Source organism: Megalopta genalis, chromosome 4, assembly GCF_051020955.1.
Source record: "Megalopta genalis isolate 19385.01 chromosome 4, iyMegGena1_principal, whole genome shotgun sequence".
NCBI classification, from domain to species: domain Eukaryota; kingdom Metazoa; phylum Arthropoda; class Insecta; order Hymenoptera; family Halictidae; genus Megalopta; species Megalopta genalis.
In genome coordinates, this window is record NC_135016.1 from 7,278,301 (window position 1) to 7,284,300 (window position 6,000).

Below are 6,000 nucleotides of genomic sequence, written 5' to 3' on the forward strand. Positions count from 1 at the left end.
CAGAGAGAGAGAGAGAGAGAGAGAGAGAGAGAGAGAGAGAGAGAGAAAGAGCCGGTCCGGCGCGGCGTCGTAAAGTTCGCGAAGGAAAGCCGGCTGGTTAGGTGGATATCTGTCGATAAAAGGGACTCGTTTCGCTTCCGCTCACGTCGAATTCTGGATAAACCCGACGGCCGCCTCTTATTTACCCGAATCTCCCGGATTGCCGGTGAAATCGGGATGTAGCCGATGCTCTTTAGCAACGCTTTCGCCCGGGCGTTGCACCGCGAGACGTTGGAAGGTACGGATTTCAGGCTTCTTTCCGCTTATGCCGTCGTTCCGACGATTTAACGCGCTCTTCGGAACTCATCTACGGTTTTAATTAAACTGTCAGACCGTTTTCCCGCGATCTCTTCCTTTATCCACGACGTCTGATAGGTTTTAATTAACCTTTCGCGGATGATACGGGATTTTTGCGTGTGTATCAATTCCTTTTTTGCCAGCCGCGACTAGATTCCCGAGGAGCGAATTACGAGCCCGATGCTCGTCGCGAAGGGCCGCGTTGTTGGTTGACGTTCCTGGGAACAATTTCGAAATTGCACGGTGCCAACTTCTTTGAAAATGTTGGCCAAAATGCAATTTTCGGAGCATCGAGCGTTGTCTGAATATTCCTTGTTCTATTTCTGTTCACTGTTAATTACTTGTTACTTATGGTTGTAACCTGGGCCAAATAATACACTCCGCAGAGAAATCAATTAATACTCTACTCATAAAATTAAGCAACATAGAGGAATTAGATGCTACTGATAAAAGAAAAAGAAAACACCGAGTGTGAAGGTGAGGCGATAAAGAAAAATATTATAGTATGAGTCGAGGCATTTCCTAAATGACTATGAATATAATTCTTAGCAAACGCGATGACTGTATTAAGTATAAGTATAAGTAGCATTTTATACTATAAATATAAAAATCACATTTATTATAAATATGTTTCTGTCCATAAAGTGGCATTTTTTATTTCAAACGATATTTGCAATCGATTGGTCATACTCTTTATTACTATTATGGACAACATAATTGGACTACGTGATCTGTTAAACCTTACAAAAACGATCGGAAAAATAAACATTTTTACCATAATTAATTACAAAACTTGTTTGAAATTAATACGTAATTATTCTGATTTTTAAATTCGAATTTAGTATTTTTGGATTTTAGAACAGATTAACATTTTAAAATTTAGAATCGTACAAAGTTATGAATTGTTGCCGATAGTTTCAGACAAGTTAGTGCTGCGCATCATTCGCTGCTGCCATTTTAACGGTTTTGATCCCGACGGTTTGCGATCGGAGGGTTGCACGTACCGATAGCGGTCAAGTAAATGTTGTCCGTTAAACGCGGTCTAAAGTTGATATTGCCTCTCCCGGCGAATAATAATGATAATCGGGGCCACCGGTAAAGGTCGATAGAAAATTTACATCGTTTCGATGAAAATGCTCCGGTTCCGCTAAACTTTTCCATTACGACGATAACTAGAGGGATACATTAATGCCGCCGGTGTATCAGCAAACATCTCTCGGTTTAATTTGTCGGTTCCGCGCATCGGCTTTTTCTATCGAAGTCAGGCACTTCTGGCGAAGCCATTATCCGCCGCGGTACGGCACGCAATCCATTCAGCATATATTTCGGCATGTGCACAAATTTCTCGAATAACAGCGCGAAGCGTGTTAAAGGTAGAAATTAATTGGAAACATTCATCGATTCGCGGCGATCGTCCGAAAGGCCGGCTCGATTTTACGAGGAGAGAACCGGCGCGAGCTCCGCCGACGATCCCGTCCATTTTCGGTACTTTCGCATTGTGCCCGGACGAGTTTCAACTATTCCGCATCCAGGCCACCGTTTATGGCACCCGGTAAAACACGTAATGCACCGAAACGTGCATTACTTTCGTGTTAACACGCGAGAGCGTGCCTCGCGACCCCGTTCACCCCGGCGTCGACAGTTTTCAGATAATTTCGTTACAATAGTTAACGGAAGTTTGTATTCCATTAAGGGAGTACGTATTTTGTGTACACCCGTTCCCTCCCCCTCTCTCTCCCTCTCTCTCTCTCTCCCTCTCTCTCTCTCTCTCTCCTTCTCTCCGCCTCCCATACATCACGTTCAGTTCGCGCCAACGCCCCCACGCTGCGGTTAAACTTCCGCAACCGGGAAGAACGAAATCGACTTCGGCCTACACTCCAACCACCGCCAGAAAAATGATCTTCGGTATGTAGACCTGATACTGACGGCAGAACTTTCCGGTTCCGACCGAACTCCATTTGCTTAGAAAATTGAAAGACCATAACGGCAAGCAGCGCCAGTTTCTCCGCTGTCAGAGTCAGTAGAACGGGGCTGTTAATTATTCCAGTTCTGCCGGATTTATCGCCGATTTCATGGGGCGAGCATGGTCTGCGGAGTAAACCCCGTAAAATAAAGTCTCGCGACGATGAAACGGGGGCCTACGATAATATAAACGCCAGTTGACTCTCTTCTAAGTTGCTTTTTCTTGCGAATTTTATTTCACGGTTCTTGCGAATTTTATTTCGCATTTCCCGGCCAACTAAATTTTCTTCTCGGAGACAATGGGGAATCGCGAAACAAATGTGCTGGCCCGCGGTGTATACAGGGCGAGTCGTACAACCAGCACAGCCCAAATAAATTTTAAATCATGCATACAACTCAAATCTGTTAAATGCAAAAGTTGTTTTAAGGAGAGGGAGCGATATCGCATCAGAAGATTTTCTTGTTCGTGCATTGCGTAGTTTTCGAAATTCCAAGACGAGCATTCTGTTATTAAAATGGAAAGGTACGTGGACCAATTTCATCCAGGATGTTCCTTGCCATCGAGACAGGTGTACGTTTTCACGTACAAAACGCGGCGGAGAGATATTCGGATAGAATATTCGTCGGAGATTTTCCCGCAGTTTAGCCGGCTGTTGAGAAATTGGCCGGGTCGGGCCGCACTTTGTACACATCGCGGAGGATTTCACCGGTCCGTGCACCGGAAAAAAAGGTCCCGGATCGCGCGGTAAGAAGGCATAATCAGGGGGGTCGACGTTTATTAAGCGGCGGGTCTCGGGCGGGGGCGGCGCCGTCGCAAATTCTTCTGCCGGCCGGTCGAAATAGAACGCGAAAGTAACCGTAGAAAATTGGAAAGTTTCCGCGCGATAAAATCGGACTTAATTTTCAATAAATTCCCACCCCCGGCCACCCTCCGCGGCTCTCCGGGGCTGCGGGGGTGGCCCGTACGTGGCGGCGACCGAGCGAAAGGGGTGGAAAGATCGCTGGAAGGAGGACGGCGGGTCGTCGAGCGCAGGAGGAAAGGTAATTTAGTTGGTAATTATAAAGTTACCGGCTCCGGCGACGCGCATAGTTGTGAATATTCAAATGCGATTACATCTATGATCGCATAAATTATGCGCCGCGTTCCCGCCGCTCGTCGGACCTCCCTCTCCCCGCGCGATTTCGGCGCTCTCTCGGTTTAACACTCCCCCCGCCCCCCCCCTCTGGAAACTTCGGCTGCGCTGCTTTGCTCCCCGGTTCTCCCTTTTTGCGACCGTCAGCCCTTAAATTGAGCAATTTTTCTTAAATTCTCATATCTCGCGGAATCCATTCGTCATCCCCTAGCGGGACCCTGCGACTTAGGGGCTTTCTTAATCCCCCGTTCCCTTACGAGCACCGAAAATTGGGTGAGCTGTAATCAGGACAGACCTCGACGTCTCAATAGTACGAAGTTTCTTATTGCTACCCGATGTCGGGATTTCAGAACTTCTGGGACGGAACCCCATATGGCGTCCGGTCTACTATGATACAGAGTTGGGCACATTATTCGGATTGTTTCGAATATATATTTATCTAAGACAATCATCCGAATGAAGTCCTCTTTCCTCTTATTCTTTGTTCGAATAATTCGAGAATGCAATCTGGATGAAATATATAAATCGATAGGATATCAGAAAACACTTTATACTGTATTTGTTTTACTCGAATCAATCATTTTCCGCGTGAGTTCCTATACAAATAAATTGTCATTCGAACGAATTCCTATACGAATAAATTCTTATTCGAATAAAATCTTATTCGAATGAATTCCTATACGAATAAATTCTTATTCGAATAAAATCTTATTTCAATGAATTCTAACTCGAGTAAAATTTTATTCGGCCAAATTTGTATCTATTTAAATTGTTATTCGATTGAATATTTATTCGATGGTGTCCAATTAAACTTGACTGGTTAGTCTTTACTTTTTATCCGTCGTCCAAATAACATTTTGCCTAACTGACACCTTATGTCTCCGATGTCACCGAGCCTTGTCATTAAACATCAAACATCAGCCGAGCTAATACGACGGGAGCATTTCGATTGGACAATTTAGGAAGAGGAGATACGATTATTGGAGCCTTGCGGCTCGCTTTTATATTTACCGATTGTCAACAACTATAAAAACGAGTCGCAAGGCTTCGATAATCGTATCGCCTCTTCCTAAATTGTACATTTTTGTGCACAATCCGAGCGTCAATTTGGGAGGGAGAATTTACTGTATTTCGCAAATGAAGTTTCTCTAAGCTCTTCGGAAGATCCCGGAAAGCAGAAGCGGACCGGCATTCGACCAGATGTTAACCGAATTTCACAGAGAACAAATCCTGCTTACCTGTACTGCAGTTGGCGGCGGTTAATGAATTCGTCGTCGGTACCCGCGAGTTAGTTGTCTCGTAGAGCTATCTTGGGCCGCATTTATTTTTCATTACCGGCGGTGCCATTCGTTAGCGGAACGCGAAAAAATTTCGCCCCGGAACAGCGGGAATTCTTGAAACATCTCGAATGCCCGGCATTACGAGCGTCGGCGGCGCATATCAAGCGAGATAAGAGTGTTCTCCGGTCTTATCGTTCTCTCTTTTTAGCCTCGCGGACGCGGGACAACAAGGGAGCCGTCTGCGAAACAATATTTCCCGTCCTCTTCTCCTTCTTCCGCCCCGTTCCCTCTTCACCTCCTTCTCGTTCGCGCCGTCTCCGCCCGCAGCGCATCTTTTTTCCGCCAAGAAGAAGATCTCGTTAACCGTTAAAAATGACCGTCGTGCATTACCACCTAGTCCGGCAGATAACAGGTCCGGCGAACAACAAGCGGTAACCGTGTTATCTTCATCGAATAATTAAGAATTGTTTAATTGTCCGCGGAGCTTGCTTATCGCGCGCCGAGAAAAGCGAATTCCCTACGGTAAATCGAGCCGGCGCGGCGGAGCGCGGCGAAGCTTCTTTCTAAATGCTACCGAAACTTCCTCGGACGAGCATCGTTTTATTAGCCCGGGAAACAACGGTCTCCGTTCACAACGGATGCATATTATACGCATTATTAAACCATTGCTTTGAATAATTCCGCGTGTTTGTCGTTTACGATCGATAAATTTACTTTCGCGTGTTTTCGGTAATTGCTGGTTTAATGCCCCGTTGTTTTCGTTTTGATTGAAATCGACGGCACAAGGGATGGAAATTAACTTCGATTCGTGCGATATTAAATTTATTTACAATGTAAACGCGACACCCTGCGTTGCCCATTTACGCGGGCCAATAAACGGCCAATCGAGAGTGCATCGTTTAGCTGAGAAAAATTCATTATCTCGCCTAATTTTTTCACTATCGATCCACCGTAGCTTCGTAATAATTATATATATTTATATAATAATAATAATAATAATAATATACTGATTCACATAGCAAGCGAGTATAGTCATAATTAGACTGCAGATATTTATGCAAAATAAAAATTATCTGCATCAGTTGCAAGGAATACAAGCTAAATAGAACGTTCTTTCTCTCTTAAACAATTGTAACAGATCAACAAAAATTCATCTCAAAATTCTTTTAATATTTTTGCTATTTGAAATTGCAACTGCACAATTTCGCCTTAAACGCATCAAATCCGCAGTCTATTTATGATCATACCTAATCATCGTACTCCCGGAGAATAGGACAATCGAGCGCAAG